Source organism: Grus americana, chromosome 15, assembly GCF_028858705.1.
Source record: "Grus americana isolate bGruAme1 chromosome 15, bGruAme1.mat, whole genome shotgun sequence".
In the NCBI taxonomy this organism is placed as follows: domain Eukaryota; kingdom Metazoa; phylum Chordata; class Aves; order Gruiformes; family Gruidae; genus Grus; species Grus americana.
The window spans coordinates 4,214,642-4,227,449 of NC_072866.1; the positions used below are offsets into that span (position 1 = coordinate 4,214,642).

General features: G+C 35.5%; 1 protein-coding gene across 29 annotated transcripts in view; it reads left to right on the forward strand.

Annotated features, from left to right (window-relative positions):
- Positions 1-12,808, forward strand: part of RBFOX1 (RNA binding fox-1 homolog 1) — a 907,584-nt gene that overhangs the window by 379,219 nt on the left and 515,557 nt on the right. For 3 of the 29 annotated variants that reach the window (XM_054843143.1, XM_054843149.1, XM_054843151.1), the window contains one exon: positions 12,443-12,487. The exons of the other annotated variants lie outside the window; for them this stretch is intronic. The gene's annotated coding sequence lies outside the window, so the exon portion shown is untranslated. The remainder of the gene's footprint in view (positions 1-12,442; positions 12,488-12,808) is intronic. 29 annotated transcript variants of the gene reach the window in all.

A 12,808-nucleotide genomic window follows, 5' to 3' on the forward strand; every position in this document is an offset into this window, starting at 1 on the left:
TTCCTCACAGATACTCAGGTTTCTTTGTGAGGATATTTGCATACCCATTTAATATCATTATCCTAATGACCACATATGGCCATTGTTTCAGTTGCTAATTATTTTTAACAGGTAATGTATAAACATGTCATTAGATTTTAAAAATATACCTATTTTTAATATGACTTTTAGCCAAGTACCTAACTACTAATTTTGCTAAATTTTGCCATGGGTTGTTTGAGAATTCATTTTGCTATCATAATTTCAGTCTTAACTATTTTATCTTTTTTTATAATTTTTTTTTTTAAATTGAAACTGGTGGGTAAGTGTATAATAAGGATTTGGTAGCTATGAATGGTAGATAGAAGATCAGAAAACAGACTTCTGACTTAATCCAATTTGAGAATAAATTCAATGTTTTGCATTTTATCAATCCTGGAGAAAATGCATAAATCCATATTCTGCTTTGATACCAATAATCCCACAGAGACTATGTGTAATGAATGAGAAGTTTCTCCACTTGGTCTTCAGTAGTAAGCATATTAGGCTTTACATTCCTCAGATTATCCTGTATCATGGACATAAAGAAGAAAGAGATGAAAAAAGACATAGGCTTCACTAGGTTGTATTTAACTAATCTGACAACTATCCATCCAGTCCATTCTTTGGATTCGTGAGGACCTAGCAGTTCTCAGTTGCTTCATGGCTTTAGAGACTCTACTGCCTGCCATTTTAAAGTGGTTTAACAGGATGAAGATACAGAAGAATGGTGGCAAAGCCTTCCTGGCTGAAAAAAGTAACGATAAGCATAAGAATTTACTAGAACAAAAATTTGATTTTGCAGTGATTACCAGGAGCTTTTTTATGGTACTTAGGTTTGATGAAGGAAATGAATGTTAGCACCTCTCAAACCACATGACTCACTATAATTCTCTTTTTGCCCTTTCCTGTTCTATATCCATAAGGAAGTCACCTTCAGTGAAATAATTAGGGAGCAGGAATCTTCAAGAGCCCTCAGTCCTCTACTGATCTCAGTGACTTCCTCCTCAGCGTTCAGGTTACCAGGGCATGTATTCCAGCAATTACTGCAGGAGTGACATCACTTAGATATTTTGAAACCAAAGCAAAGTTCAGAATGCTCTCCTACTATCTCGCAAACTCAAAGGAGAAAAAATAATCCTCCAAAGATGTTTCATTCAGAGGTACAAATTAATGCATCTGGTTTATTTAGGTAGTTTTCTTGACAACCTTTAACAGGACAGACTTTCTAAAGTTTCTATGAAAATTGATGGCTTGCTTTCTCTGCAAGCATAAATACCTAGTCTGTTTTTCATTAGATAATTTTAAGTACAGTAATCAGGTTTTCTAGGTGACCTAGCATATTTACATGGATAAAATGATGAAAATAATCAATGGAGAATGGTAAGAGTGGAGTAAAAAACTAGATTTACTAGCACAATCTGCTATTGACCTAGTGAGATTAGATTGTATTCCCTATTGCACTTCAGGGAGTATAATTCAATCTGTACTCACTTGCAGTGGTTTAAAATACTCTTCTGGTTCTTAATAGATCAAGTATCTATTAAAATTGCTTCCCCATTCTTAAAAACTGGGCCTTTTTAGAAGAGGCATCTACTGCAAGTCCTTTTCAGTTTCAGAATGGATGTGTTAGTGTGTCTGGATGAATCCAGTTCTTGGATGTTATCATCCAGTCATAAAAGAATTGACTCAGTGGAACGAACCTCTGGAGGTAATCAAGTCTAATCTTCAACTCAAACTGGCACTAATGCCAGCGCTAACTCAGGTCAGTCGTGGATTTGTTTAGCAAAGTCTTGAAAACCTCCAAAGATGGAATTCATATAATCTCTGTGATGCACTACACCCCTGGTGAACAGCTTTTTTTTTTAGTGTCTAGACTGAACCTACCAAACTGAAGTTTATTGTCTTATGCTGCTGAGAAGAGTTTGGCTCTGTCATCTTGCAACTACTCTTCAAGTAATTGTAGGCTACAGTTAGGTTGCCTCTTAGACTCTTGTTTGCCAGACTGTGCAAGCCTGTTCCCTCTACCTCTGCTCAGAGATTATGTGCTTTAGTCCCCTTATCGCCATGGTACCCATCTGCTGGACCTTCTTCAGTTTTACAACATCCATTTTAAACTGGAGGAAAACCTAACTGGGTGTGGTTAAAATCTGTCACTTTCTGAGAGAAAACTAGCTAAATAGCTGATCTAAAAGATCAATTACTCATGAGAGAACCTGAAAATATCTACCCATATACATTACCTTTTTATACTAGCTCTACTGCTTCTGGTATTCCTGTCAAGCGTTAACACTAGATACATGAAAAGCATTTAGAGCTATAGGCTTTTTGCATTAATCAGTAATATTAAATTAGTTGGCTAGATATTGCTGTGTTGGCAGAAATTCAAGATAGTCTGAAAAAGATGCAAAAACTGATCTCAGCTTGAATAAAGATACTAGTGTGAGTTCCCATGAGGGGATCTTTAATGAGGAGGCAACTGTAAGGAAGTGAAGCACTTTTTCTGGAGAATATTGGCAAATATACTGGGTTAGGCAAACTTTTAGACTGCCTGTCAGAGTCGTGGTATCTGGGTTTGGGAACAGTCTTGAGAATGTTTTCAGGTATCCTTTATTAAGAAATATTCTTTCTTGCTTTGCTCTTACTGGGACAGCACTTTAGAAAAGGGCTGGAAAAAAGCTATTTCTCATACAGATACACTAGGGAGATACATTTTTAATCTTGGGATTTAACTTGTGTGCCTGTGTTCAAAACAAAGTATTGATTGCCACTATAATCAAAGAAAGAGTTTATCGGTTCTCACAAATACTTTCTATAACTTGCCGAGTAAACGAGGCAAATGTTAGTGAAATTACTTTGCATGCTAGAATAGGAGTTATATATATTGATGCTTCCCAGAGTCGTCTGGACTTTGTGTGGGATAAAGGCTCTTCTCAATCACATTTCATTATGGAGTGGCTTTATGTGACTAATGATTTTGAAATGTATAGTTTGAAACTGATATTGTATATTACTTACATAACTGCATATATGTAAATACTGATTGCATTTAAAGATTTTTAACAGTGAGTCAATGAATATCCTGGAATTATTTGGCTTATTTTAATTTTCATGTGTTCATTTTCAAGTGTTTCAAGTCTTTCGTTAAGTCCTTTCATGGATGTTTTTTCCCCATTAGATTTCAGATATACTTTCAGTCCTGGTTTTAACTTCTACAAATATCTGAATCACAGACCTGTAATTATCATGTATCTGTAAAGTAGGTAATAAAACAGTCTTAATCCCTTTATTTTCAGAGATCCTTTAATGCTTGTTCTTCACAGAGTGATATAACTGGACTTTCATCTGAAAAGTCTAAATTTTAAACTGTAGTGGACTGACTCTGGTCAGCAAGTAAGCACCCACCAGCCACTCACTAACCCACAGCTACTTTGGAAAGACCACACACACATTTTTTATTGCTGAGCATGATGTTATATGGCGTGGAACATCCCTTGTGTGAATTTGGGGCCTGGCTGCGTTCCCTCCCAACCTCTTGTCTGCACCTACCCTGCTCACTGTGGGGGCAGAGTGAGAAACAGAGAAAGCCTGGAGACCATGCTAGCACTGTTCAGCAATAGCTAAAGCACTGACATGTTACCAACACTGTACTGCTCACTAGTCTAAAGCAGAGCAGCATGTGGACTGCTGTTAACCCCATCCCAGCCAGACCCAGTACATGAACATATTTCTCTTTATTGAAGATGCAGGGACTGATGCAGTTCCATACATAGATGGTGCTACCTCAGATGGGAATATAATTACAATGTTTGTTAACAGGTTTTGCTCAGGTTGATAACAGTGGAACAGAATCACAAAAGCTGGATCAATTGTTTTCCTTAATCAACAAATCCATCTCTGAATTTAGGGTAAAATCATATTTATAGACTGAAAATCACGAGCAAAACTTGCTTGTAGTTTATTCAGTAATTATTGAGGTTATTGTGTACAGCAGTGTTAATATCGCATTGCCTCTTGTGGGTGTGACTTTTCATTTTATGTGCTGAAATCTATATTTGTGTGAAATATTACTCTACACTGTGGAAAGAATGTAATTCAGCTCCTTCCAATGCCAGACTTCTGAGCATTATAGCAATATTATGATCTTTGTAAGGTTAAGCTCTGATTGCCAGTGTTTTGTGTCATTATCTGTACAACTTGTCTAATACCATCAGTCCTTTTGAATTCTGAATTATCGCATGTTTTATAAGGGAATTTCTTTTCTGTGATGTGTTTCGCTTTAAGGAAATTATATTTTAGCAGCAAGTCATTTGCCTGAATTCGCACTATTGGTTATTGCCCCTTTTGTGACAGCACAGAATTGCATTATGCTTTATGAGTTTTCATCTTCTTGAGTAATGACATTTCTGTTTAACACACAAACTATCATAGAACTTCAATCAAAAATGCTGACTACAATATACACTAGAGGGTTAAACAGAAATTCCTGGGAGAATACTGAAGCATAAACTTTTTTACATTTATGGACGCTGAACCAAATCGATATTTTTTTTTCTTTATTAAATGATGGAGCTGGCCATATATATTCTTGGCATTAATCAATAATTTATATTGGTTTAATTTTATGTTATGAAAGGCTAGAAAGCACAGCTGACTTGGAGAATACTAACTTGACTCAGGTAACTGATTGCCAAGGGATGCTGATTTATTATGAACTCTGAGAAAGATCAGACTGAATCTTCCCGCTCAACCCTTTTTTTTATCAAGCAGAATCAGATTTGCAAGTAATGAAAACAAAAAGCCTCCACTTAAGTCAATTATTTCAATCTCAATTAAAAATAATACTCTTGTCAGAAAACATTTAATGTAAGTAGTTCTGCTGGTCTGAGTCTGGTGCTTTGTCGACTAAACACCTATCTTAACTTTTAATGGTGTTAATGATACAAGACTGTGAGTATATGCAGGCAAGGCATAAATCTCTGTAGGATCAGAGTCCCATGTTGTACTTACATGTAGTAAAGCTGTCTGCTGGGCTGGCTACAAGTTGAACTGTACCCTCTGTCATATGATAAATGTTAATTTGTTTCTTAGTACCAAAGACAACTATTATTAAATTATCCTTTTTATTTATAAATATATTTTTACATTGGTAGCAAAGGCATGCTATATTGTAGAGGTATCTTACCTTTTAATTTGGTCCCTCAGCAATAAATGTAACATTGTATTTACCACATTCAGGACTGCTTTTTGTGTATCAATCTTCTGATAAATTTTTAGGTTTGTATTTAAGTGTATGTCATTTATGAGGTCTTTTATCTAAGTGTGATAGCCATTGGTGCAGGAATACAATAAATAATAATGATTCCTAATAAAGTGTTCAAAACAAACCTGGGAATCAAAATAGCTGCCCTTGGAAAAACCAGGCACAAGTTGAAAATGCTTATCTATCCAAAAGGCTTGAAGATCAGTTAAATAAAAAGATTAAAGGCTCAATAATTGAGGTCAATTCGTCATATTTCCATCTTTTAAAGATCTATATAGTAAAAATAATTCAATAAGTAAAAGACAAAACCCTCACATTTCTTCTTGTAGCTGTTTTAAAACAGTGAAAGTAAATTCCTTATGTATAGCAGGTTTGCAGCGTTCTTATAAATAACTAAAATTTGCTTGATTTCTTGAAGCTTTAAAAGACTAAGCAACAGAACCTGTGTGATACAGTGATGTTAGTATTGAGGGTTTCTGGTGATTTTGTTTTGAGTTTTTTAACTTTGTCTGAACTTTAACAGCTATCTTGCTATCTTCACAAAATCATTAATTCTTGATTATGTTAATACCTTTAAAAAAACTTGATCTCTGAGATATAAACAGACTTGAAGTTGGTTACCTGTTGTTTTAACTTTATGTATGTTCCACATTGATAAACTTTTTAATTTCAATCTGCTTAAAGGTAATGAATAAATGTAATCCAGTTAGTTGCATTAAACTGAAAGTTATCAGCTGTGTAGAAATAGAATACCTTCATCGTCAGGCTCTTGCATTCTCTGGAATTTCATGGATATTGAACTGGTCATAACTCCCTAACATATTCCTACATATGTTGAGTAGAAGGAAAGATATAACCAAGGAGTACTATACAAGAAAAAACTTCAGGCAGTTCAGTGTACTGAAAGGTAAATGAAAAGGGAACACAGTAAATCCACAGTAAAACACAGTTTATGTGCATGGCAAGTGCTGGTTAAGCCTTAGATTAGGACTTCAGTCACACTTTCCCTTCACTGTGACTATTTCTGTGCTTTAATGTGAGCGTGAGAATAAGCGTTACCAGATCTGGGCACATGCACCTATCAGCTTCAATTTATGGAATGGCTTACGTGCTTCAGCATGGTCTATTAAATTGGAAAGTAATGAACCAAAGCACTTTGGCTTTAGCTGTAGTTTAGCAGAACTCTTAAAGATGACGCTGTCTGGCTGCATCTGGATTCTTGACTGCACAGGCTGTTTTGTTTTGTTTTTTTAAAACTCAAGATTGTGTTGGGACCCCCTGGGGAAACTACCATCAGGGATAGGGAAGCAGCTGTTTTAAAGACAGTTGGCAGCTATTTAAAGCCATTTTTCTTAGAGGATAAGAGCTCTTGATTCCCATGTGTAAGAAATCAGGCAGGGAAGGCAGGAGACCAGCATGGCTGAGTAAGGACCTCCTGGTTAAACTAAAGCATAAGAAGGAAATGCACAGGTAGTGGAAGCAGGAATATGTATCCTGGGAAGAGTATCAGGATTTTGCCAGCGTGTGTAGGGATGGGATCAGGAAAGCTAAGGCACAAGTAGAATTTGCAATTAGGCAAGGAATTTGAAGAACCGTAAGAAGGGTTTCTTACGCGCACACGCACACCCTACCCCCACCCCCAGTGAATAAGACAGCAAATTTTTTGCCTAGGTTTTCACTGGCAATTGCTCTTCCCACATCTCTTAAGTCCCTGAACCTCAAGGCAGAGACTGGGTGAACCAAATCCCTCCCATTGTAGGAGAAGATCAGGTTCGAGACCACTTGAGGAACCTGAACCTACACCAATCCATGTGACCTGAAAAAATGCATCCAAGGGTCCTGAGGCAATTGGCAGATGTAGTTCCTAAGACACCTCCATCATATTTGAAAAATCATGGCAGTCAGGCAAAGTCCCCAGTGACAGTCCCCTGTGAAAAGGGAATATCACACCTATTTTTAAAAAGGGTAATAAGGAGATTCTATGATTTGGAGGTGCTTGACCGGGGAATTGGAGGAACTATTTTCCATATAAAATAATCAATGCATCCTAAAAGGAAGTTTTGATAGATTTTTCCTTGTCTGTCAATTGATAAAGTAGGCTATAGGATGGTATTTCTCAAGAAGCTGAGTTTACTTGGGCAGATAAAACCATACGCATTTCCAGTGAAGACTTTTTGTTGCTATTTCACATTGAAATACCTCAGTCCAGCTCTTGGTGGCTATACCTTTAAAACAATGACAAAAAACTCCAGTAAATGTTTAAATGTGATTCTGTGCCTTGGCTGTCCTTTTTCCACTGATCAATCTCATGCAAGTGATCAGAAGCATGTAATTTTTGTTTACAGGACAAGTTTTTAACATATTCTTAAGGCCCAACCTTGCATGAAATGTCTTGTGTTTGGCTCTTGATGTGGCAGCTGTATACTAAGATGAAAAAGCACAGCAGGCCAGGGAAAATATGATCAGCCCACCATGCAGTATCGTAGAGCATGTAGGTATGTTGAAAACTTCAGAAGTAACAAATACTTTATTGGTATTTGACTATTGGTGGTGTATGCATTCTAAAAGCTTTCTAATAAGCATTATAAATAGAAGAGTGTATGTGGACTGCATTGTTATATTTGCTCATTGTAAAGTGTGCTTATATTGGGCTGTACACAGAGCCCTTTCTAGCTGAACACTAACAATAGCTGAAACTGTAGTGACTAAGAAATAACTCAAAAGATGACATTTCTGGTGTATTTTATTACTGTAAAACATAAAAAGCTGCTTTGTTGTCTTTCCTATAGCCAGTAGTCTGGATAGATATTTACAGATAGATATATTAAAATACTTAACTCACCCACTTATATATCATCATAAAAAGGTAACAACTTTATGAAATTAAAATCAATACAAATTGCATTTGGCTCATGGGGTAGATTTTATAAACTGGGGGGTTTTTTGTTGCAGTAACGTAAACATCTATGAATATTAAGCCATTTTTTTTTTTGCAATTCAATTTTAATCTTTCAAATATAGGACAGGGACTATTTTCTTCTTGCTACATAATTTCAATTCCTTTTTTTGCTGACAGTATTTATGATATTAAATAGAGATATTTAAAAAAACAGACACAAAATTTGTTGTGATTTGCTGAGGAGGCTGCATGCACATAAGTAAAAGATGGTTAAGTAAAATTAGAACTTTGGAAAATATTCTCCTTGATCAGTTCTTTCTACAATGAGGATTATGAAACTTTACTGGATTATAGCAAATACAAGTGAAATTGTGACCCTGACACACATTTAATTTGGTTGTGTTCTTTCTGTCATTTGGGGCTTCATGAACTAATCAGTCCGTAAGTGGTGTAACAATAGAAACAGTTTAGGAACTTTTACTGTAAAGTGCTTAATTCTTGTAAGAATTTGTTTAATGGGATTTCTTGGGTTTTGTTACTGATTTTTACAGTTTGCTGGCTGTATGTTCCTATGTATCCAAATCTATCTGTCATATGGGAGAGTAATATTTGTGGCCTTTAGTTATAGCAGTTGCTTGCAACCAGTATTTTAAAAAAAAGTTTGAAAAACAGTTATGGTGGAATAATAGTGATTTCTGTACCAGCAGAGAAAATAGATTTCAGGTGTTTGTCAGAAGGTCAGTTTCAAGAGTGCAATCTGTAGAAAACTAATATCGCTGAAATATTTTGAAATTAATTTCCTAGTACAGATGGTGAATAAATTTGTTAAACTTGTTCTAACTTTTGTGCCATTTTGTTTACAGTATAACTTCATTCCTGCTAAATCTGTATTCGTGCAATTTGACTGAGATTTCTGGAAGCCATTAATTTGCTTGCAAAGTTTCTGCGTTTTTAGATTACCCAATGAATGGAGCTGCCCATTAATCATAAGATGAAGAGCCACCCCTCAGAGTGACAATAAGGCTGTGTGTCTTAGTCAAGAATTTTAGACCAGTCAAAGTGGCTAGAGTGAAATAATTTCAGAAGATAAAACACAGAAGGCTCTAACCTTATTAAAACATGTCAGTAAATAATAGTTGTTTGTTACTGGTTTAATTTCCAAAATTTCTGAAGTATTTAGTTAAACACTTAGGGGGACTAATTGTAAGTGATATATACCCATTGTTACTTTGGTTAATAAAAATGGAAATACCTGTGCAAAACTGAACTGCTTTCAATGCCATAATGTAATTATGTCATGGAAAACAGCATAATAAAGCAAGAAGAAAACCCTAGGTATATGTAATTTAAGTTTAAACTTCCTTTGGAATGAAAAATACTGGCTGGGTGTGGGGACCGCTTTTAAACTGGGCAGGAAAACTAACACTATCTTACAGTACTATTCACTTGAATTAATTAAATCAGAGTGTAAAAATGTACCAAGCTTTTCTGTGTGAATGAGTTGATACAAAATACCACAGTTTTCCTCTGCTAAGTGCTGCTCTTAACAAAAGAAAGGCTCGGCCTGCAGCTTGATATGATACTTTTTTGTCAAAATCATTGAGTGTGGCTGTGGTTATCCTGGTACCTTAGACCAGAGATGTCTGTCCAAGAAAGAGAACTTAAAGTTTATTTCCTGAATGTTTTCCTGTGTTTTCACAGTGGTAGAGCAGCTGTTAATTTCCCAGGCTAATGTCTCATCTGCAGTGAAGCTCAGTCTTTGCTTCTGGAGAAAAATAGGAATGGATATCCCAAAAGGAAAAGTTGCAGATATTATGAAAGCAAGGAAATTTCCTAGATTGCTTCATAACTGTTCTTCCCATCTTTACTGCAAGTTTCTCAGTAAAGAGTGTTTTTGCTCTTTGGGTTTCTCTGAACCCTCTGTGTGGTGAGACGCTGAACTAGGAGATGAGTAGGATGATCATCATAACAGGGAATAAGACTGTACATGTGGAGTTGATCTCTATTTGTAGAATGTAAATTTGTCTACGTTAGGGTCCATACTGATGGAGTTACATTTCATCCTGAAGATAAATCATTTATACTTTGGTATCTTTTATTTACACTGCCGTCTACAGGGCATTTAAATCAGCAGAGAGATAGTGCATTTAATCTCTGAGAAACCCACTAATTTTGCTTGTTTCAACAGTTCAGTCTCTATGGCATAAGGAATGATGTGTAAATTCAGCCCTAAAATACATCTATTTGCAAATAAAAACACAGTGCTTATTTGATATTGTTAATTGTACATCCATTTTATCAGACTGTATGATAAATGCAAAATTTATAAAAGCCTTGCATGTCACTGCTCAGTATTTCCTGGATACCAACCCTCATTTTGCCAAATCCTAAGCACTAGAGAATATTTAGCCCTGTCTGTGCCTTATGAATAATAGGACAGAGTGGGGCTGTCTCATTTTCCCATCATTTATCCAAAAGATTTCCCTGCCCCGGGAGTTAATCAACACAGAATAGGACCTGAGGTTTCCGTAATGTGAATGATTAACCATTCTAAGACATTGTGCTACAATGTTTATGTGGTATCTTGCAGTTCCACTATTGAACAGAATCCCAGTCTTGTAGCAGAACATGTGCCAGAAATCCTCTTTTGACATATAGGATGAACTAGCAAGAGTGGTCATAGTTTCCTAAGCTTTTATTGTGAAATAAAGGAAAGCAAATCATACTTGATCCTTAATATTGCAAAGAGATGTTTAAAGGTAAATTTAATTGAAATGAAAATTCATTCTAATCCTAGTAGTTCAATTTGCACACTGAAGGATCTCCACAGCTGTAAGGAAAAATTAGTTGATATAAACGATTACCTCTCTTTTGAGCTTTAATAATAACTAAAGTGTAATCCTACAGCTGGATACTACAGTTTACTATTAAAGTTATCCTCGCTTTAATTAAAAAGTTGAAAGAATGTAAAAAACCATACAGTACAAATAATAAAATTGCGATTGAATGTCCATTGCAAATATATTAATAGAACAGCAAATAAAGGGAAAAGATCATCATGCAGGCCTTTTTTTTAACACCTTTTTCAATTTTACAGGAAAAATCACCTTTGAAGTGATACACAGTAAAGTGCCTATAAAATGTATTCCACATATAAACCAACAAGTACTCTTGTTGCAAATGCAAGTAAGTTTAATTTTAAATTATGGGGAGGTAGGCAATTACTGTTTCTTGGAAAAGAAATTATTTAGTAGAAATGTTTAGAACTCAATGGTTGATTTTGAGACTTTGGGAGAAGCAAAGAGAGTTCTGTATAACAAATTAAAATAAACTTGACCAATGTTCAGTTAAAATGCATAGCAGAATGACTCTATGTAATAGAGGATGGCATGGCAACCCTCACCCAAATCTTCACAAACTAAAATCACATTTTTAAGCTGCTTCTGAAACTTTAATTACTGCTGAGCTTTTTCCCTTTACATATCTGTAGTGATTATTCACATGCTGGGTAAATCAAGACAAAATTGTGGCAGAGCTAGCTACGACTGTCATTATCTACCCTGGATTATCTTGTGTCATACTTACATATTTATATATTTACTTTCAGGACTAGAAATAATTTGTGGAGTCAGAATACATTTTTGTCTTTGAGATTCATGTTTGAATTTAAAGAAGAGGTAGGAGAGAGTCTTAGAAATAATCAGAACCCAATGGTCATCTTCATGAACTGACTACTTACATTTCTTTTTCCTGTATTAGTCTAGTCTCGTAAGAAACTATGCTCACGTGATTGCACAGCCTGACCCACTGGTTGTCCAATGTGTTCACATAATGAAATTTTAATCTGGAATGTATGCCTGTGTGAAACTTTCTGTATGTCATTTACTTTCACTTTATAGACAGACTTTTGGTCTGTTAACATTGCTACTAAATAGTTGTGCACATGGTATTCATGTTAACTGATGTTATATGCCTGTATTTGCAGGCTATTGCCTTCTTTTTTTTTTGTGGTAAATATAAATAATCTGTTTCAATATGAGCAGAGCATATTTTGCTTATTTAGCCACGTGGTTACATGGTGTTTGGACATAACTTAGTGAAGAGTGTTATTTAAAAGAATCTTCACAATTTTCTAACTGTTGTGGAAGTAGAAGAAAATAAAGGGAAAATGTATTTAGTTAAACTTAGTTGCATTAAATGCTGTACTCAAGAGACACTAGCTCAGATCTCTACAGAAGTGTTTTGTTTTTTTTTCCCTACAGGATGAAAATGTAGCACTCAGGAAACATGGATAATGCAGCTATCAAGTAAGATAGAAAATAGTAGCAAATGAAACAAAATCCCACTTTAAAGTCCCAAGACAAAGTCATAATCCTTCTGGATAGATCCTAATAGATTCAATTCCTCTATAAAAGTCCATAAAAGGGAAAAGGGAATGATTTCACAATTATTTTGTATCCCAAAAGGTTCCCAAAATAGAGGCTCTGGAGGATAACTTTATATTAGCAAAAGTTTGTTTTCCAGAGTAGAAGTTTACTCATCCTGCAGTGTCTCAGAAAGGTCTGTTCTGCTCCATTCTGTGACACTGGGGCTAAGAAGGAAGGAATGGCAGGAGCTGATTCTAACCC